General features: G+C 30.3%; 1 protein-coding gene and 1 long non-coding RNA gene across 5 annotated transcripts in view; one reads left to right on the forward strand and one right to left on the reverse strand.

Moving 5' to 3' along the window:
* Positions 1–22,500, forward strand: part of LOC119604156 (titin) — a 75,605-nt gene that overhangs the window by 4,441 nt on the left and 48,664 nt on the right. Inside the window, exon 1 of one of the 4 annotated variants that reach the window (XM_037956630.1) lies at positions 21,074–21,157. The exons of 2 other annotated variants lie outside the window; for them this stretch is intronic. The gene's annotated coding sequence lies outside the window, so the exon portion shown is untranslated. Of the gene's footprint in view, positions 1–21,073; positions 21,158–22,500 lie in introns of those variants that run through there. One more of the 4 variants, XM_037956628.1, reaches the window with a different exon arrangement.
* Positions 14,361–22,500, reverse strand: part of LOC119604160 — a 131,589-nt gene continuing 123,449 nt past the window's right edge. The window contains exon 6 of the long non-coding RNA XR_005231471.1: positions 14,361–14,458. This is a non-coding gene — a long non-coding RNA (uncharacterized LOC119604160). The remainder of the gene's footprint in view (positions 14,459–22,500) is intronic.

A 22,500-nucleotide genomic window follows, 5' to 3' on the forward strand; every position in this document is an offset into this window, starting at 1 on the left:
AGAAGCAAGAAAATTTAAAACATAACATAGAAAAGGCGTTTAAATGTGTTATTGTATTAGTATTTTAAGTAATTTACACCATTTCTAGTTAAAAACAAAAACTTAACTAAAATTTAACTTCAATTTTTCATATTGAAATACAATAAATGACAAATTTTGTATTAATGTTGAAATCATAAATATTGGGAAAGAAGAAAGGATTAATTTTTATCTTAGTTTTTGGAAATGGTGTAAAATACTTGCTATATTCTCTTCAGACTTCTTAGTCTTATTATTATTATTATTATTGTTGCTGTTCGTATTGTATATTGTCTAATATTTACTTCTATGTTGTTTTATATATTTTTTCTGTAGTTAAGTTTTTTATTTAACAAAAAGTGTGCAACATTTGTTGCATTTATTGCAAATATTATGTGTTTGTTGTTTTTATTGTTATTATTGTTATTGTTGTCATGTACTTACTAGTTGTTGCTGCAAGTTGCTTTAGGCCTGCTTCAAAATTTATGACATTCATTGAGTATTTCTCTATTGTCTGAAGAAACCAACAGTAACAACAACAAAAATAATAATAATAATAATATTGTGATCATATCATGTTGTTGTCGCCGTCGTCTATGTTGACGTTTTTCCAAACATTTTCTTTAACATTTTCAAATTTTCCTTTTGGCTTTTCTGTTTAGATTTCTATTTGATTTTTGCTGTGTGCAGTTTTGTTGTAACTTCTTTGTTTGCAATTTATTTTTGCTTTTGTTTTACAAACTATTTCTTTGTGATGTGTGAAATTATTTTTCTCAAAATATTTTGCATATTTTATTGTCGAAGTTTTTGTTGCAGAGGGATTTTTTTTTTCGTAAATTGTTCAAACCATGAACTGAATTTGATGTGAAATATTTTTATGTTATACTACAATAGATATTATTTGTAGTTTAGCTTTGTAACTCTATTATTGCAAAGTAATGTTTTGTATAAAGACATCTTCTTCAATTATTTAGAGATTGATTGAAAATTACTAAAATCTAGATATTTTTAATATGATAATTCTTCTCTAACATACTAAACCTGTTTCCTAGTTTTGTAGTAAACCTGTGTTGGTGTCTATAGATCGTAGAAATTTTAAATATTATTTTCTATTCATTATATTAAAAGATGTTTAGAAGGAGGAGCTCAAGCCATAGGGTTACATTTTGCCAATATGTTAAACTTATAAACCGAACTATATATTTTATGACATTATCAATTTATGTTTTCTTTTAACGATCATGTATGATTAAGTTTGTCAATTTGATTTTATACATTATCGTTATTGTTTCTAAAAAGTGGCTAAAGGTCCCCCTTCATGAAATTTTGTATTACATATATAAACATATACTTTTATATTGCATTTAATAGTAATCTTCTTTTATCCTTAGTTAATAAAAATAAACCAGGAAAAATAAGAAAACACAGGATGTCCAACACACTCACATACACATATACACTCACACAATACAAATCGAGCTTGATGAGAGAAAACATTGAAGCAGTCTAGTTATTTATTTTCTTTATATTATTATATAAACAGATTTAAACCCTTACAGTCAATATTTTAAACCAGTTGATCAGAAAATAATGGGCCATTATCTCAGCAACGATTCTTGCCAGAGACAATATTCTTGCAACACATTAACAATTGTATAATTTTATCTTTTTTAATTTATTACAAATAAATTTATATATAAAATAAATAAAATGAATGTTATACAATATTGTAGTTTTGAAATTGTATCTTGTTTTACTAGGATAACTTTTAAATGCAATTAGATAAAGTAGTTCTTAGTGACTTCCATTCCAAATAATTCACACTATTACAACTCATATTTTGGCCTCAATGCTTCAATTAGTGATATTACTATGATGTAGCAAATTTTCCTAGGTTTCGTATAAAATCAAGTTTATTGAAATACTCCTAGAACTTTAAAAGTTATACGCAAATAAGTAAAACTATCCATTGAGCATAATGTTAAAAGAAAACGCTTACTACAGTTTTAGTTATTTTGTAATAACTTCTCTACTAAGAGGAATATCAACATGAAACTTCACACGCAGATAGAAAATAATATGCACTACCAGATGGTAAAGAAATAAATTTGTAGAATTGTTTAAATTCTGTGTTATAAACGTTTTCATATTTCACGCCTTAATTTCAATTAGTGGGCGTGGCAGTAGGACGAAAATGTTCTTCTAGTTGGGAAGCTCATATTCCAAGCTTTCATATGAGCTCAATATCTCTCAAATATTCCTTAAACTGTAGTAGTAATAAGCAAAATTGTAAAATTATCATTAGGAAAATTACTTTCTACCAGGTTCTGTTCACCTATTACTTCACAAAAAAAATGAAATTGATTTTTTCCATTTTTTTGGGAATTTTGAAACTCGGTGTTTTTTCGTCATAACTTCCACTATATTAGGTCAACTGCTTCGAAATTTAGCATGTCTCTAGAGCAGATACTTAGCATTGTCACTGTATAACTAGAAACCTAATAAGCGTTTTAAGTTCGTTTTTAAAGCGTTTTTATTTTTAGCTTGTAAAATTGGGAATGTGTTTGTGATATCTGGTCAGAAATTGCACATCCATGATGTAGCCTGTATTCCATTCTAGCTGATGACACATTTTTCACGCCAATATAATTGGTATTTCGGAAGTTATGCTTAAATTAGTGAAATAGTTTATAAGCCTTAAAGTTGAACATAAACGCTCCGGAATATTGTAGTTTTTGCTTAATAACTTCAAAGCTAATGACACTATTAACTTGAAATTTCACAGGCAGATAGAAAATTTAATGGTGTTTAAGATGGAGAAAAATAAATTTTGGAAAATTAATAGCTTCATTGTTATAAGCGTTGTTGAACTTTAGGACTTAATTTAAAGTAGGGAGAGTGGTAGTTTCAGTAAAAGCTTAACTGTGTTGAGAAGCTTATTTTCCTAGCTTTCAAATGACGCAAATTTCATTTAAATATATCTAGAACTTTGGAAGTTATGAGTTAATTAGTAAAACTGTCTAATGTCCGTAATGTTAATCACAAAACGCTTACAACTGTTTTAGTTATTTTGTAATAACTACGCTATTAAGGGGAGTATCAACTTGAAATTTTACACACAGATATAATGTAATATGGACTACAAGTTGGTGAAGAAATAAATTTGTAAAGTTGTTTAGCTTCTGTGTTACAAACGTTTTCATACTTTACGCCTTAATTTCAATTAGTGGGCGTGGCAGTAGGACGAAAATTTTCTTCTAGTTACGAAGCTCATATTCCAGGCTTTCATATGAGCCCAATATCTCCCAATTACTCCTTAAACTGTAGTAGTAATAAGCAAAATTGTAAAATTGTCTTTAGGAAAATTACTTTCTACCAGGTTCTGTTCACCTATTAGTTCACAAAAAAAGTGAAATTGGTTTTTTCCATTTTCTGGGGAATTTTGTAATCCGATGTTTTTCCGTCATAACTTCCACTATATTAGGCCAAATGCTTTAAAATTTAGCATGTAGCTAGAGCAGATTCATAGCTTTGACGTGGTATAACTAAAAAACTTACTAAGCGTGTTAATTTTGTACTAAAAGCGTTTTGATTTTTAGCTTGTAAATTTGGGAATGTGGTTGTGATATCTGTTGAAAAAATTTACATCCATGATGTAGCCCGTATTCCATTCTAGCTGATGACACAATTTTCACGTCAATATATTTGGTATTTTGGAAGTTATGCTTAAATTAGTAAAATAGTTTATAAGCCTTAAAGTAGAACTTAAAACGCTCCGGAATATTGTAGTTTTTGCTTAATAACTTCAAAACCAATGACACTATTAACTTGAAATTTCACAGACAGATAGAAAATTTTATGCTCTTTAAGATGGGGAAGAATAAATTTTGGAAAATTAATGGCATCAGTGTTATAAGCGTTTTTAAACTTTAAGGCTTAATTTAAAGTAGAGGGCGTGGCAGCTTCTGTAAAATATGAATTGAGTTGGGTAGCTTATCTTCCTAGCTTTCAAACGAGACCAATTTCATTTAAATACTCCAAGAAATTTAGAAGTTATTAGTAAATTAGTAAAACCGTCTAATGACCGTAATGTTAAACACAAAACGCTTACAACTGTTTTAGTTATTTTGTAATAACTTCTCTGTTTAGAGGAATATCAACTTGAAATTTTACACACAGATAGAATGGAATATGGACTACAAGTTGGCTAAGAAATAAATTTGTAAAATTGTTTAGCTTCTGTGTTATAAACGTTTTCATACTTTACGCCTTAATTTCAATTAGTGGGCGTGGCAGTAGAACGAAAATGTTCTTTTAGTTAGGAAGCTCATATTCCAAGCTATCATATGAGCCTAATAACTCCCAAATATTCCTTAAACTGTAGTAGTAATAAGCAAAATTGTAAAATTGTCTTTAGGAAAATTACTTTCTACCAGGTTCTGTTCACCTATTAGTTCACAAAAAAAAGTGAAATTGGTTTTTTCCATTTTTTGGAAATTTTGTAATCCGATGTTTTTCTGTCATAACTTCCACATTATTGAGCCAAATGTTTTGAAATTTAGCATGTAGCTAGAGCAGATTCATAGCTTTGACGTGGTATAACAAAAGACTTACTAAGCGTCTTAAGTTTATACTAAAAGCGTTTTTATTTTTAGCTTGTAAAATTGGGAATGTGGTTGTGATATTTAGTGAAAAAATGTACATCCATGATGTAGCCCGTATTCCATTCTAGCTGATGACAAAATTTTCACCTCAATATATTAGGTATTTTGGAAGTTATGCTTAAATTAGTAAAATAGTTTATAAGCCTTAAAGTTAAACATAAAACGCTCCGGAATATTGTAGTTTTTGCTTAATAACTTCAAAACCAATGACATTATTAACTTGAAATTTCACAGACTAATAGAAAATTTAATGTTCTTTAAGATGGGGAAAAGTAAATTTTGAAAAATTGATTGCTTCAGTGTTATAAGCGTTTTTAAACTTTAAGGCATAATTTAAAGTAGGGGCGTAGCACTTTCTGTAAAAGGTTCACTGAGTTGGGTAGCCCATTTCCCTAGCTTTCAAACGACACAAATTTCATTTAAATATTTCTAGAACTTTGGAAGTTATGAGTTAATTAGTAAAACTGTCTAATGTCCGTAATGTTAATAACAAAACGCTTACAACTGTTTTAGTTATTTTGTAATAACTACGCTGGTAAGAGAAGTATCAACTTGAAATTTTACACACAGATAGAATGTAATATGAACTACAAGATGGTGAAGAAATAAATTTGTAAAGTTGTTTAGCTTCTGTGTTACAAACGTTTTCATACTTTACGCCTTAATTTCAATTAGTGGGCGTGGCAGTAGGACGAAAATTTTCTTCCAGTTACGAAGCTCATATTCCAGGTTTTCATATGAGCCCAATATCTCCCAATTATTCCTTAAACTGTAGTGGTAATAAGCAAAATTGTAAAATTGTCTTTAGGAAGATTACTTTCTACCAGGTTCTGTTCACCTATTAGTTCACAAAAAAAAGTGAAATTGATTTTTTCCATTTTTTGGGGAATTTTGTAATCCGATGTTTTTTCGTCATAACTTCCACATTATTGAGCCAAATGCTTTGAATTTTGGTTTGTAGCTAGAGCAGATCCTTAGCTTTGTTATGATATTACTAAAAACTTACTAAGCGTGTTAAGTTTGTACTAAAAGCGTTTTTATTTTTAGCTTTTAAAATTGGGAAGGTGTTTGTGACATATGGTAAAAAAATTTACATCCATGATGTAGCCCGTATTCCATTCTAGCTGATGACACAATTTTCACGCCAATATATTTGGTATTTCGGAAGTTATGCTTAAATTAGTGAAAGGGTTTATAAGCCTTAAAGTTGAACATAAAACGCTCCGAAATGTTTTACTTTTTGTTCAATAACTTCAAAACTAATGACATTATTAGCTTGAAATTTCACAGACAGATAGAAATTTTAATGTTCTTTAAGATGGAGAAAAATAAATTTTGGAAAATTAATTGCTTCAGCGTTATAAGCGTTTTTAATCTTTAAGGCTTAATTTAAAGTAGGGGGCGTGGCAGCTTCTGTAAAATGTGTATTAAGTTGGGTAGCTTATCTTCCTAGCTTTCCAACGACACCAATTTCGTTTAAATACTTCAAGAAATTTGGAAGTTATTAGTAAATTAGTAAAACTGTCTAATGACCGTAATGTTAAACACAAAACGCTTACTACTGTTTTAGTTATTTTGCTATAACTTCTATGCTAAGAGGAATATCAACTTGAAATTTTACACACAGATAGAATGTAATATGGACTACAAGATGGTGAAGAAATAAATTTGTAAAATTGTTTATCTTCTGTGTTATAAACGTTTTCATACTTTACGCCTTAATTTCAATTAGTGGGCGTGGCAGTAGAACGAAAATGTTCTTTTAGTTAGAACGCTCATATTCCAAGCTTTCATATGAGCTCAATATCTTCCAAATATTCCTTAAACTGTAGTAGTAATAAGCAAAATTGTATAATTGTCTTTAGGAAAATTACTTTCTACCAGGTTCTGTTCACCTATTAGTTCCCAAAAAAAATGAAATTGATTTTTTCCATTTTTTGGGGAATTTTGAAACTCGGTGTTTTTTCGTCATAACTTCCACCATATTAGGCCAAATGCTTTGAAATTTAGCATGTAGCTAGAGCAGATCCATAGCTTTGACGTGGTATAACTAAAAAACTTACTAAGCGTTTTAAGTTTGTCCTAAAAGCGTTTTTATTTTTAACTTTTCAAATTGGGAATGTGGTTGTGATATCTGGTGAAAAAATTTACATCCATGATGTAGCCCGTATTACATTCTAGTTGATGACACAATTTTCACTACAATATCGTTGATATTTTGGAAGTTATGGATAAATTAGTGAAACAATTCATGTGCATCAAAGTTGAACATAAAACGCTCCGAAATGTTTTACTTTTTGCTTAATAACTTCAAAACCAATGACACTATTAACTTGAAATTTCACAGACAGATAGAAAATTTAATGTACTTTAAGATGGAGAAAAGTAAATTTTGGAAAATTAATAGCTTCAGTTTTATAAGCGTTTTTAAACTTTAAGACTTAATTAAAGTAGGGAGAGTGGAAGTTTCTGTAAAAGCTTAACTGTGTTGGGTAGCTTATTTTCCTAGCTTTCAAACGACACTAATCTCGTTTAAATATTTCTATAACTTTGGAAATTATGTGTTAATTAGTAAATCTGTCTAATGGTCATAATGTTAAACACAAAACGCTTATAACTGTTTTAGTTATTTTGCTATAACTTCTATGCTAAGAGGAATATTAGCATGAAATTGCACAGAGAGATAGAATGTAATATGGGCTACAAGATGGTGAAGAAATAAATTTGTAATATAGTTTGCCTTTTGCGTTATAAACGTTTTCATACTTTACGCCTTAATTGCAATTAGTGGGCGTGGCAGTGGTCGAAATTTTTTCACCCAGATAGGAATTACATATTCCAAGCTTTCATATGAGCCCAATATCTCTCAAATATTCCATAAACTGTAGTAGTAACAAGCAAAATTGTAAAATTGTCTTTAGGAAAATTACTTTCTACCAGGTTCTGTTCACCTATTAGTTCACAAAAAAAAGTGAAATTGGTTTTTTCCATTTTTTGGAAATTTTGTAATCCGATGTTTTTCTGTCATAACTTCCACATTATTGAGCCAAATGTTTTGAAATTTAGCATGTAGCTAGAGCAGATTCATAGCTTTGACGTGGTATAACAAAAGACTTACTAAGCGTCTTAAGTTTATACTAAAAGCGTTTTTATTTTTAGCTTGTAAAATTGGGAATGTGGTTGTGATATTTAGTGAAAAAATGTACATCCATGATGTAGCCCGTATTCCATTCTAGCTGATGACAAAATTTTCACCTCAATATATTAGGTATTTTGGAAGTTATGCTTAAATTAGTAAAATAGTTTATAAGCCTTAAAGTTGAACTTAAAACGCTCCGGAATATTGTAGTTTTTGCTTAATAACTTCAAAACCAATGACACTATTAACTTGAAATTTCACAGACAGATAGAAAATTTAATGTTCTTTAAGATGGAGAAAAATAAATTTTGGAAAATTAATTGCTTCAGTGTTATAAGCGTTTTTAAACTTTAAGGTTTAATTTAAAGTAGGGATAGTGGAAGTTTCTGTAAAAGCTTCATCATCCATCATCCATGATGTAGCCCGTATTCCATTCTAGCTGATGACACAATTTTCACGTCAATATATTTGGTATTTTGGAAGTTATGCTTATATTAGTAAAATAGTGTATTAGCCTTAAAGTTGAACATAAAACGCTCCGGAATATTGTAGTTTTTGCTTAATAACTTTAAAACTAATGACAATATTAACTTGAAATTTGATATACAGATAGAAAATTAAATGTACTTTAAGATGGAGAAAAGTAAATTTTGGAAAATTAATAGCTTCAATGTTATAAGCGTTTTTAAACTTTAAGGCTTAATTTAAAGTAGGGGGCGTGGCAGTTTCTGTAAAATGTGAATTGAGTTGGGTAGCTTATCTTCCTAGCTTTCAAACGACACCAATTTCGTTTAAATATTTTAAGAAATTTGGAAGTTATGAGTAAATTAGTAATACTGTATAATGTCCGTAATGTTAATCACAACACGCTTACAACTGTTTTAGTTATTTTATAATAACTACGCTGTTAAGAGGAATATCAACTTGAAATTTTACACGCAGATAGAATGTAATATGGACTACAAGATGGTGAAGAAATAAATTTGTAAAATTGTTTAGCTTCTGTGTTATAAACGTTCTCATTCTTTACGCCTTAATTTCAACTAGTGGGCGTGGCAGTAGAACGAACATTTTCTTTTAGTTAGGAAGCTCATATTCCAAGCTATCATATGAGCCCAATAACTCCCAAATATTCCTTAAACTGTAGTAGTAATAAGCAAAATTGTAAAATTGTCTTTAGGAAAATTACTTTCTACCAGGTTCTGTTCACCTATTAGTTCACAAAAAAAAGTGAAATTGATTTTTTCCATTTTTTGGGAATTTTGTAATCCGATGTTTTTTCGCCATAACTTCCACGTTATTGAGCCAAATATTTTGAAATTTAGCATGTAGCTAGAGCAGATCCTTAGCATTGTCACTGTATAACTAGAAACTTAATAAGCGTTTTAAGTTTGTCTTTAAAGCGTTTTTATTTTTAGCTTTTAAAATTGGGAAGGTGTTTGTGATATCTGGTAAGAAATTGTACATCCATGATGTAGCCCGTATTCCATTCTAGCTGATGACACAATTTTCACGCCAATATATTTGGTATTTCGGAAGTTATGCTTAAATTAGTGAAAGAGTTTATAAGCCTTAAAGTTGAACATAAAACGCTCCGAAATGTTTTACTTTTTGTTCAATAACTTCGAAACTAATGACATTAATAGCTTGAAATTTCACAGACAGATAGAAATTTTAATGTTCTTTAAGATGGGGAAAAATAAATTTTGGAAAATTAATAGCTTCAGTGTTATAAGCGTTTTTAAACTTTAAGGCTTAATTTAAAGTAGAGGGCGTGGCATTTTCTATAAAATTTGAATTGAGTTGTGTACCTTATCTTCCTAGCTTACAAACGACACCAATTTCGCTTAAATACTTCAAGAAATTTGGAAGTTATGAATAAATTAGTAAAACTGTGTAATGGTCGTAACGTTAAACACAACACGCTTAGAACTGTTTTAGTTATTTTGCTATAACTTCTATGCTAAGAGGAATATCAACTTGAAATTTCACACACAGATAGAATGTAATATGGACTACAAGATGGCGAAGAAATAAATTTGTAGAATTGTTTGGCTTCTGTGTTACAAACGTTTTCATACTTTACGCCTTAATTTCAATTAGTGGGCGTGGCAGTAGGACGAAAATTTTCTTTTAGTTAGGAAGCTCATATTCCAAGCTATCATATGAGCCAATATCTCCCAAATATTCCTTAAACTGCAGTAGTAATAAGCAAAATTGTAAAATTGTCTTTAGGAAAATTACTTTCTACCAGGTTCTGTTCACCTATTAGTTCACAAAAAAAGTGAAATTGGTTTTTTCCATTTTTTGGGGAATTTTGTAATCCGATGTTTTTCCGTCATAACTTCCACTATATTAGGCCAAATGCTTTAAAATTTAGCATGTAGCTAGAGCAGATTCATAGCTTTGACGTGGTATAACTAAAAAACTTATTAAGCGTGTTAAGTTTGTACTAAAAGCGTTTTGTTTTTAGCTTGTAAATTTGGGAATGTGGTTGTGATATCTGTTGAAAAAATTTACATCCATGATGTAGCCCGTATTCCATTCTAGCTGATGACACAATTTTCACGTCAATATATTTGGTATTTTGGAAGTTATGCTTAAATTAGTAAAATAGTTTATAAGCCTTAAAGTTGAACTTAAAACGCTCCGGAATATTGTAGTTTTTGCTTAATAACTTCAAAACCAATGACACTATTAACTTGAAATTTCACAGACAGATAGAAAATTTTATGTTCTTTAAGATGGGGAAGAATAAATTTTGGAAAATTAATGGCATCAGTGTTATAAGCGTTTTTAAACTTTAAGGCTTAATTTAAAGTAGAGGGCGTGGCAGCTTCTGTAAAATGTGAATTGAGTTGGGTAGCTTATATTCCTAGCTTTCAAACGAGACCAATTTCATTTAAATACTCCAAGAAATTTGGAAGTTATTAGTAAATTAGTAAAACCGTCTAATGACCGTAATGTTAAACACAAAACGCTTACAACTGTTTTAGTAACTTTGTAATAACTTCTCCGTTAAGAGGAATATCAACTTGAAATTTAACACGCAGATAGAATGGAATATGGACTACAAGTTGGCTAAGAAATAAATTTGTAAAATTGTTTAGCTTCTGTGTTATAAACGTTTTCATACTTTACGCCTTAATTTCAATTAGTGGGCGTGGCAGTAGAATGAAAATGTTCTTTTAGTTAGAAAGCTCATATTCCAAGCTTTCATATGAGCTCAATATCTTCCAAATATTCCTTAAACTGTAGTAGTAATAAGCAAAATTGTAAAATAGTCTTTAGGAAAATTACTTTCTACCAGGTTCTGTTCACCTATTAGTTCACAAAAAAAAGTGAAATTGGTTTTTTCCATTTTTTGGAAATTTTGTAATCCGATGTTTTTCTGTCATAACTTCCACATTATTGAGCCAAATGTTTTGAAATTTAGCATGTAGCTAGAGCAGATACATAGCTTTGACGTGGTATAACAAAAGACTTACTAAGCGTCTTAAGTTTATATTAAAAGCGTTTTGATTTTTAAATTTTAAAATTGGGAAGGTGTTTGTGATACCTGGTAAGAAATTGCACATCCATGATGTAGCCCGTATTCCATTCTAGCTGATGACACAATTTTTACGCCGATATATTTGGTATTTTGGAAGTTATGCTTAAATAAGTGAAATAGTTTATAACCCTTTAAGTTCAGCATAAAACGCTCCGCAATGTATTACTTTTTCTTTAATAACTTCAAAACTAATGACATTGTTAACTTGAAATTTCATATACAGATAGAAAATTTAATGCTCTTTAAGATGAAGAAAAATAAATTTTGTAAGGTTAATAGCTTCAGTGTTATAAGCGTTTTTAAACTTTAAGGCTTAATTTAAAGTAGGGGCGTGGCACTTTCTGTAAAAGGTTCACTGAATTGGGTAGCCCATTTCCCTAGCTTTCGAACGACATAAATTTCTTTTAGATATTTCTAGAACTTTGGAAGTTATGAGTTAATTAGTAAAACTGTCTTATGTCCGTAATGTTAATTACAAAACGCTTACAACTGTTTTTGTTATTTTGTAATAACTTCTCCGCTAAGAGGAATATCTACTTGAATTTTCACACACAGATAGAATGGAATATGGACTACAAGATGGCGAAGAAATAAATTTGTAAAGTTGTTTAGCTTCTGTGTTACACACGTTTTCATACTTTACGCCTTAATTTCAATTAGTGGGCGTGGCAGTAGGACGAAAATTTTCTTTTAGTTAGGAAGCTCATATTCCAAGCTATCATATGAGCTCAATATCTTTCAAATGTTCCTTAAACTGTAGTAGTAATAAGCAAAATTGTAAAATTGTCTTTAGGAAAATTACTTTCTACCAGGTTCTGTTCACCTATTAGATCACAAAAAAAAAGTGAAATTGATTTTTTCCAATTTTTGGGGAATTTTGAAGCTCGGTGTTTTTTTGTCATAACTTTCACATTATTGAACCAAATGTTTTGAAATTTAGCATGTAGCTAGAGCAGATCCATAGCTTTGACGTGGTATAACTAAAAAAGTTACTAAGCGTGTTAAGTTTGTACTAAAAGCGTTTTGATTTTTAGCTTGTAAAATTGGGAATGTGGTTGTGATATCTGGTGAAAAAATGTACATCCATGATGTAGCCCGTATTCCATTCTAGCTGATGACACAATTTTCACGTCAATATATTTGGTATTTTGGAAGTTATGCTTAAATTAATAAAATAGTGTATTAGCCTTAAAGTTGAACATAAAACGCTCCGGAATATTGTAGCTTTTGTTCAATAACTTCGAAACTAATGACATTATTAGCTTGAAATTTCACAGACAGATAGAAAATTTAATGTTCTTTAAGATGGGGAAAAATAAATTTTGGAAAATTAATAGCTTCAGTGTTATAAGCGTTTTTAAACTTTAAGGCTTAATTTAAAGTAGAGGGCGTGGCAGTTTCTGTAAAATTTGAATTGAGTTGGGTACCTTATCTTCCTAGCTTTCAAACGACACCTATTTCGTTTAAATACTTCAAGAAATTTGGAAGTTATGAATAAATTAGTAAAACTGTGTAATGGTCGTAACGTTAAACACAACACTCTTAGAACTGTTTTAGTTATTTTGCTATAACTTCTATGCTAAGAGGAATATCAACTTGAAATTTCACACACAGATAGAATGTAATATGGACTACAAGATGGCGAAGAAATAAATTTGAAGAATTGTTTGGCTTCTGTGTTACAAACGTTTTCATACTTTACGCCTTAATTTCAATTAGTGGGCGTGGCAGTAGAACGAACATTTTCTTTTAGTTATTAAGCTCATATTCCAAGCTATCATATGAGCCTAATAACTCCCAAATATTGCTTAAACTGTAGTAGTAATAAGCAAAATTGTAAAATTGTCTTTAGGAAAATTACTTTCTACCAGGTTCTGTTCACCTATTAGTTCACAAAAAAAGTGAAATTGATTTTTTCAATTTTTTGGGGAATTTTGTAATCCGATGTTTTTTCGTCATAACTTCCACCATATTAGGCCAAATGCTTTGAAATTTAACATATAGCTAGAGCAGATCCTTAGCTCTGATATGATATTAGTAAAAACTTACTAAGCGTTATCAGTTTGTCGTAAGAGCGTTTTTATTTTTAGCTTATCAAATTGGGATTGCGGTTGTGTTATCTGGTAACAAATTGTACATCCATTATGTAGCCCGTATTCCATTCTAGTTGATGGCACAAGTTTCACGCCAATATATTTAGTATTTTGGAAGTTATGAATTAAATAGTGAAACAGTTCATGAGCCGTAAAGTTGAACATAAAACGCTCCTAAAACTTTTACTTTCCCTTTTATAACTTCTGTACTAATGGGACTATCAACATGAAAATTCTCAGAGAGATAAAACAAATAACGTTCTTTAAGATGGACATAAATACATTTTGGAAACTTAAAAGCTTCAGTGTTATAAGCGTTTTTGTATTTTAAGCCTTCATTTAAGGTAGCGAGCGCGGCAGTTTGTGTAAAAGCTTAACTGTAACGAGTAGCTTATTTTCCTGGCTTTCGAACGACACTAATTTCGTTTAAATATTTCTAAAACTTTGGAACTTAGCAGTATATTAGTAAAACTGTCTAATGGCGTAATGTTAAACACAAAACGCTTAAGTCTGTTTTAGTTATTTTGTAATAACTTTTGTGTTAAGAAGAATATTAAGTTGAAATTTCACATGCAAGTATTATGTAAAACGGGCTACAAGATGGTAATGAAATAAATTTGTAAAATGTTTTACTTTGTGTGTTATACTTCATACTGAACATAATGTTGATTCTTAAAAGTAACAATTTAATGGACATTTAAATATTGAACATTTTTAGTTGAAAATGTACATTTCCACTGTTTGAAACGTTGTTATTATTAAATATGAGATAGTGATAGATTTAAAATGCTCGTAACAGTAATACTTACAGATTCTTAAATCTCAAGAGTAAATTAAAAACAATATATAAAAAATATACAACATATTATTTAAAATTAGTTACATAGGATTGTAAAAAGATATATTATATTGTAGTATTTGCCAGCTTAATTGTGCCCTCTTCTTCTCAGGATGGGGGTTATTGCATGTTTTACTCCAACGAAGGATATCACTGTAAGAAAATAGAGATGAAAATAGTAATTAATTTAAAATGAAGTACAAATATACAAAAATAATAAAAAGGCGTTTATAGTGATTAGATTTAAACATTTATTTGCATCAGTTGTAGGGCGGTTCAAATTCAGTTCTAGTTCAGTTGTAGTTCAGTTCTAATTGAGTTCTAGTTTAGTTCTAGTTCAGTTCTAGTTCAGTCCTAGATCAGTTCTAGTTCAGTTCTAGTTCAGTTCTAGTTCTGTTCTAGTTCAGTTCTAGTTTAGTTCTAGTTCAGTTCTAGTTCAGTTCTAGTTCTAGTTCAGTTCTAGTTCAGTTCTAGTTCAGTTCTACTTCAGTTCTAGTTCGGTTCTAGTTCAGTTCTAGTTCAGTTCTAGTTCAGTTCTAGTTCAGTTCTAGTTCAGTTCTAGTTCAGTTCTAGTTCAGTTCTAGTTCAGTTCTAGTTCAGTTCTAGTTCAGTTCCAGTTCAGTTGTAGTTCAGTTCTAGTTCAGTTCTAATTCAGTTATATTTCGGTTGTAGTTCGGTTCTAGTTCAGTTGTAGTTCAGTTGTGGTTCAGTTCTAGTTCTGTTGTGGTTCAGTTTTTGTGCAGTAAATCTTTGAATACTTATAATCTTTTATACTGTATAAACTGCGTTTTAGTAACACTAGTTACTAGTATTAACAATACCTTACATTCCTTGCACAAAATCAAAAACCTTTCTAATTTTTAAAAACTTTCATTAATTATCATTAATAGTTAGGCGCCCTAGTTTTGTCACTTCCTCTTAATATAAGCAATCAATGCGGTATGATAATATAACCCAAAGCTCTATTTCAAAAACAAAATAAATGAATATTTATTTATTTTAGTTTATCACTTCGCAAGTTACAACAAAAAACTATTAAGTGTTCACAACAATCCAGCTTATTTACCAATAATAGACGACTAAAAAACATCATTATTTTGTACGTACTTGGATTTATAGCTACCGGCGGCAACGTTTAAATTGTTGCTGTTTTTGTAACACAAATGCCATAATTTAACCGGCTTTTAAATTTTTCAAAAATATATAAAATACAATATTTATTTAAACATTTAACAAAAATAATTTAAGAAGAAGAAGTTGCTGGTAGCAACCTATTGCTACAAATCTGTACAAAAACAAAACACTTCTAGTTTACTATTTGCGGCTCAATTAAGCTGGAATTATTACATTCGAACTATACTTAGTTTCTAAAAGTACGCTACTTTGGGTAAAAATATTAAACATGAAACTTTAAAAAACATGTTTAAAGCAAACGTCTCAACAAAGTCTACTATAGCCACTATTTTCACAAAGAAATCCCTAGACATTTTGTATGTTGCAACAGTTTAGCGCCACTGACACATCTTCCCCCTTGATTTGCTTAGCTTTTTGTGAGAGTTGCTGCTTATCTATTATTTGCAACACTTTTGACGAAGATGAAACTAACAAACCAGTTGTATATCTAAGTATCTGACCATTTTATGTTTCCTACATCGACGTTAGATTTGTCTTTTTTTTAAGTTAGCTTTTAGTTAAAGAAGAGTCGGGGACTTGGAGGTCTTTTAAACAGGTGTCTATTGTACATTGACTGTTTTATTTTTTATTTTTGCTTTTTATATTTTGCAGTTGATTTGTTTTTATTGATGTTTTATTTTTACAACCGTTTGACTAGCAATTTAGAAGCGCACGCCATAAGATCATCGTTAAATAATTGTTATTTTATTATTTAATCATCATCAGCATCGATGGTTACATGATGATCATTCGTTTGTTTGATAATAAATTTGAGAGGAAAACAAACAAAAACAAAACAGCTAGAAAATCGGCAAATTTATTGTTTGCAATTAATTGAGTTAAAGATTATAGACTTTATGATGTCAATAACAATTAGTTTTATTTTCTAAATGTAAAGATGTTAAACTGATAAACATTTTGAGGAAATAATTGTAAGTTTAACAATATAAATTGTTCTTCTGCATGACTATTTTAAATAAACTACTGCTGTAAATATAAAAGTAGAAGAACTGAATTTAGTATAACAACTGAACTAGATCTAAACTAGAACTGAACTAGAACTAAATTAGACGTGAACTAGAACTGAATTAGACTTAACTAGAACTGAACTTGAACTGAACTAGAACTGAACTAGAACTGAACTAGAACTGAACTAGAACTGAACTAGAACTGAACTAGAACTGAACTAGAACTGAACTAGAACTGAACTAGAACTGAACTAGAACTGAACTAGAACTGAACTAGAACTGAACTAGAACTAGAACTGAACTAGAACTGAACTAGAACTGAACTAGAACTGAACTAGAACTGAACTAGAACTAGAACTGAACTAGAACTGAACTAGAACTGAAGTAGAACTGAACTAGAACTGAACTAGAACTGAACTAGAACTGAACTAGAACTGAACTAGAACTGAACTAGAACTGAACTAGAACTGAACTAGAACTGAACTAGAACTGAACTAGAACTGAACTAGAACTGAACTAGAACTGAACTAGAACTGAACTAGAACTGAACTAGAACTGAACTAGAACTGAACTAGAACTGATACTAGAACTGAACTAGAACAGAACTAGAAACAGAACTAGAACTGAACTAGAACTGAACTAGAACTGAACTAGAACTGAACTAGAACTGAACTAGAACTGAACTAGAACTGAACTAGAACTGAACTAGAACTGAACTAGAACTGAACTAGAACTGAACTAGAACTGAACTAGAACTGAACTAGAACTGAACTAGAACTGAACTAGAACTGAACTAGAACTGAACTAGAACTGAACTAGAACTGAACTAGAACTGAACTAGAACTGAACTAGAACTGAACTAGAACTTAACTGAACTAGAACGTAACTGAACTAGAACTGAACTAGAAGTGAACTAGAACTGAACAAGAACTGAACTAGAACTGAACTAGAACTGAACTAGAACTGAACTAGAACCGAACTAGAATTGAATTAGAACTGAACTAGAACTGAACTGAACTAGAACTGAACTGAACTAGAACTGAACTAGAACTGAACTAGAACTGAACTAGAACTGAACTAGAACTGAACTAGAACTGAACTAGAACTGAACTAGAACTGAACTAGAACTGAACTAGAACTGAACTAGAACTGAACTAGAACTGAACTAGAACTAGAATTGAACTAGAACTAAACTAGAACTGAACTATAACATTTCGATCACCACACTTTTAATTGCAAACATTATAACTATGTTCTTATTATTTCACAGTTAACTACCACACTTAATTAAGTTGGTACTAAAGATAATAATGGCGTTGAAAATTGGTTTAAATTTCAAATCGTTTAAAAATTAAAAAAAAAAATGTAATTATAAAAGGGCTTTTAAAATTAGTATAAAACTTATATACATATATATATATATGTGTGATTAAAAAAAAAGCTAAGCTTGAACAAAAATATAACATAATCTATATCTTCACTTTGTTTCACTTAAATGCATTTAAAATTCTTGACTTTATGACCTGTATGCTTTATTAGTTTATATTTCTTCGCTTTGTGGCTGTTAGTTATTTTGTAAAAACAAATTAATTAAGATTTCTATTTTCTAAATGGTTTTAAAATGTTAATAATTAGTTTAATGTGTGTTTCTTTCTGTAATGGGGGCTTACAAACTTATAGTATCAGCAACAATAGTATTTAGACGATACTTGCAAAGTTGTAGGTTTGAACATTTTCTCACGCTTTTTAAATTCTTTTTTTTAAGTTTTTCAAAATTGTTCTCTTTTTTTTTGTTGCAAACCATAACAAGTTATTGTTTATAATAATTGCATATTGGCGGCTGTAAATTTTTTTAGCTAAAGCTGCTGCTACAGTTAGTTGTCTACCCTGAAGTCTGGGAGGTTAAATTTAATCTCTATACATTATGTCTACAACAACAAGGTGTAACCACTTGTGGATTTGTAAGAAATAATCACATGTAATGTATTATGTTCTATTCTATTTGAATTAAATCTATTTGTAATTTAAATTACACTTAAAGTAAATTGAATCGAATTGTTATGCTTTGTTTTTTTTGCGTCTAAAAATTTATTCCAGATTTGTTAGGTTGTGTTTAGAGTTTCAGTTCAAAGCTAAAACTTTAAGTACTAGGTCAATTTTAGTTCAGTTCTAGTTCAAGTTCTGTTCCAGTCCAGTTCATTTCTAGTTTAGTTCAGTTCTAGTCCAGTTCTGGCTCAGTTCTAGTTCAGTTCTAGTTCAGTTCTAGTTCAGTTCTAGTTCAGTTCTAGTTCAGTTCTAGTTCAGTTCTAGTTCAGTTCTACTTCAGTTCTAGTTCAGTTCTTGTTCAGTTCTAGTTCAGTTCTAGTTCTAGTTCAGTTTCAGTTCAGTTTTAGTTCAGTTCTAGTTCAGTTCTAGTTCAGTTCTAGTTCAGTTCTAGTTCAGTTCTAGTTCAGTTCTAGTTCAGTTCTAGTCAGTTCTAGTTCAGTTCTAGTTCAGTTCTAGTTCAGTTCTAGTTCAGTTCTAGTTCAGTTCTAGTTCAGTTCTAGTTCAGTTCTAGTCAGTTCTAGTTCAGTTCTAGTTCAGTTCTAGTTCAGTTTCTAGTTCAGTTCTAGTTCAGTTCTAGTTCAGTTCTAGTTCAGTTTCTAGTTCAGTTCTAGTTCAGTTCTAGTTCAGTTCTAGTTCAGTTCTAGTTCAGTTCTAGTTCAGTTCAGTTTCTAGTTCAGTTCTAGTTCAGTTTCTAGTTCAGTTCTAGTTCAGTTCTAGTTCAGTTCTAGTTCAGTTCTAGTTCAGTTCTAGTTCAGTTCTAGTCAGTTCTAGTTCAGTTCTAGTTCAGTTCTAGTTCAGTTCTAGTTCAGTTCTAGTTCAGTTTAGTTCAGTTCTAGTTTCAGTTCTAGTTCAGTTCTAGTTCAGTCTAGTTCAGTTCTAGTTCAGTTCTAGTTCAGTTCTAGTTCAGTTCTAGTTCAGTTCTAGTTCAGTTCTAGTTCAGTTCTAGTTCAGTTCTAGTTCAGTTCTAGTTCAGTTCTAGTTCAGTTCTAGTTCAGTTCTAGTCAGTTCTAGTTCAGGTTCTAGTTCAGTTCTAGTTCAGTTCTAGTTCAGTTCTAGTTCAGTTCTAGTTCAGTTCTAGTTCAGTTCTAGTTCAGTTCTAGTTCAGTTCTAGTTCAGTTCTAGTTCAGTTCTAGTTCAGTTCTAGTTCAGTTCTAGTTCAGTTCTAGTTCAGTTCTAGTTCAGTTCTAGTTCAGTTCTAGTTCAGTTCTAGTTCAGTTCTAGTTCAGTTCTAGTTCAGTTCTATTTCAGGTCTAGTTCAATTCTAGTTCAGTTCTAGTTCAGTTCTAGTTCAGTTCTAGTTCAGTTCTAGTTCAGTTCTAGTTCAGTTCTACTTCAGTTCTAGTTCAGTTCTTGTTCAGTTCTAGTTCTAGTTCAGTTCTAGTTCTAGTTCAGTTTCAGTTCAGTTTTAGTTCAGTTCTAGTTCAGTTCTAGTTCAGTTCTAGTTCAGTTCTAGTTCAGTTCTAGTTCAGTTCTAGTTCAGTTCTAGTTCAGTTCTACTTCAGTTCTAGTTCAGTTCTAGTTCAGTTCTAGTTCAGTTCTAGTTCAGTTCTAGTTCAGTTCTAGTTCAGTTCTAGTTCAGTTCTAGTTCAGTTCTAGTTCAGTTCTAGTTCAGTTCTAGTTCAGTTCTAGTTCAGTTCAGTTCTAGTTCAGTTCTAGTTCAGTTCTAATTTAGTTCTATTGAAAATTATGGAGAACGCGAATAAGCCTTCATAAAATGCCCTAATCATAGACGTTGAAAATATTCGAGAAAGTGAAAACCCTAGTTGTTTCCGAGTATAATCTTGAGATACCGAATAGGGGTGTAAAATTCTTATGTTTTTTTTTAATTGTTTTAATAGATTTATAATTTATATTTCTATAAAAGTACATTATTTTATTGAGTATATTATAAATTACAACAAACATTTGACGTTTTCTTAATATAATATAATTAGATTTTTTATTGTACTTTAGATTGAGTTACGTTTTATATTATTAATTAATTTTGAAGGCTTTCATTTGTTGTGGTGCCCTCTCTGTTAAGAGATTTTTTCATTGCAATTTTTCAAATTAATTGTTTTGATTCAGAAAATGATTTAACAATGATGTCAGCTCAAGATTAAATTACACGTTCAGTTCAATCTAAAGATTATGCCGCCTTTTTATTGTAGTTTTTTAGAATATATTTTTATAAATTGTTTTTAATATATTTTACTATTTTTATATTTTATTTACGTTTCAATTGCTTGCCACTTTTACTTAATTAGTTTCGTAGTTGCAATTGTGTAATAAAGTGGCATTGAAAAATAATGAATTTTTCCATAGAAAATTTTCTGTGGAGAATTTGATCATGTAACAAATACTTACATATGTACATATATAATTTCTTTCCAAATAAAGTGGGTGGTAATTGAACACATATTAACAAAAGTTGTATTATTTTGTACATCTAACATTTACCTAATGATAGTTTGTTTCTTCTACAGTAAAATAAATATTTTTGTCTACCCACATTTTTCATTAGAACAGAAAATTTCATCAATAAATGTTAAAATTGTCATATAATTTTCGATGATCATTTAGTTTGTTTTCAAATTTTAAAGTGAATGTTTAAGTGTTTATTATAAAAAGTGAATTTTGTTTAATTTAAAGTCCTTTTAACTACTTTTGTGTTAAAATTAAAAAGGTAAATTTTAAATAGTTCAACATTCCTTTTGACACTCCCAATTTTTAAAATCATTTGTGTGTTTAAGATCTCAAAATTTTATCATAATTGCTGATTTGTTGTTGATGTAAACAAATTTATTTTTTTATTTTATTAACAAAAGAATACATTTTTAAGATTTAATGATCTCATTAACATTTATTGTTGTTTTTTAAAATATAATTAAGGATACATTTAAATGTGGAAGGAAATAAAATAACTAAACCAGACTTTTGCTTAACGGTATCTGTTGGTTTGATAGCTGTTCTAATTCAGTTAATGTTCACTTCTAGCTCAGTTCTCTTCGGTTTTCGTTGTTCTAGTTCAGTTCTATTTCAGGTCTAGTTCAGTTCTAGTTCAGTTCTAGTTCAGTTCTAGTTCAGTTCTAGTTCAGTTCTAGTTCAGTTCTAGTTCAGTTCTAGTTCAGTTCTAGTTCAGTTCTAGTTCAGTTCTAGTTCAGTTCAGTTCTAGTTCAGTTCTAGTTCAGTTCTAGTTCAGTTCTAGTTCAGTTCTAGTTCAGTTCTAGTTCAGTTCTAGTTCAGTTCTAGTTCAGTTCTAGTTCAGTTCTAGTTCAGTTCTAGTTCAGTTCTAGTTCAGTTCTAGTTCAGTTCTAGTTCAGTTCTAGTTCAGTTCTAGTTCAGTTCTAGTTCAGTTCTAGTTCAGTTCTAGTTCAGTTCTAGTTCAGTTCTAGTTCAGTTCTAGTTCAGTTCTAGTTCAGTTCTAGTTCAGTTCTAGTTCAGTTCTAGTTCAGTTCTAGTTCAGTTCTAGTTCAGTTCTAGTTCAGTTCTAGTTCAGTTCTAGTTCAGTTCTAGTTCAGTTCTAGTTCAGTTCTAGTTCAGTTCTAGTTCAGTTCTAGTTCAGTTCTAGTTCAGTTCTAGTTCAGTTCTAGTTCAGTTCTAGTTCAGTTCTAGTTCTAGTTCTAGTTCTAGTTCTAGTTCTAGTTCAGTTCTAGTTCAGTTCTAGTTCTGTTCTAGTTCAGTTCAGTTCAGTTCTAGTTCAGTTCTAGTTCAGTTCTAGTTCAGTTCTAGTTCAGTTCTAGTTCAGTTCTAGTTCAGTTCTAGTTCAGTTCTAGTTCAGTTCTAGTTCAGTTCTAGTTCAGTTCTAGTTCAGTTCTAGTTCAGTTCTAGTTCAGTTCTAGTTCAGTTCTAGTTCAGTTCTAGTTCAGTTCTAGTTCAGTTCTAGTTCACCTCTAGTTATGTACTAGTTCAGTTCTAGTTCAGTTCTAGTTCAGTTCTAGTTGAGTTCTAGTTCACCTCTAGTTATGTACTAGTTCAGTTCTAGTTCAATACTAATTCAGTACTAGATCAGTTCCTGTTGTAATTTAT

Source organism: Lucilia sericata, unplaced genomic scaffold (genome assembly GCF_015586225.1).
Source record: "Lucilia sericata isolate MDLA Ls3-8-SP2 unplaced genomic scaffold, ASM1558622v1 Contig000366F_arrow, whole genome shotgun sequence".
Classification (NCBI taxonomy): Eukaryota; Metazoa; Arthropoda; class Insecta; order Diptera; family Calliphoridae; genus Lucilia; species Lucilia sericata.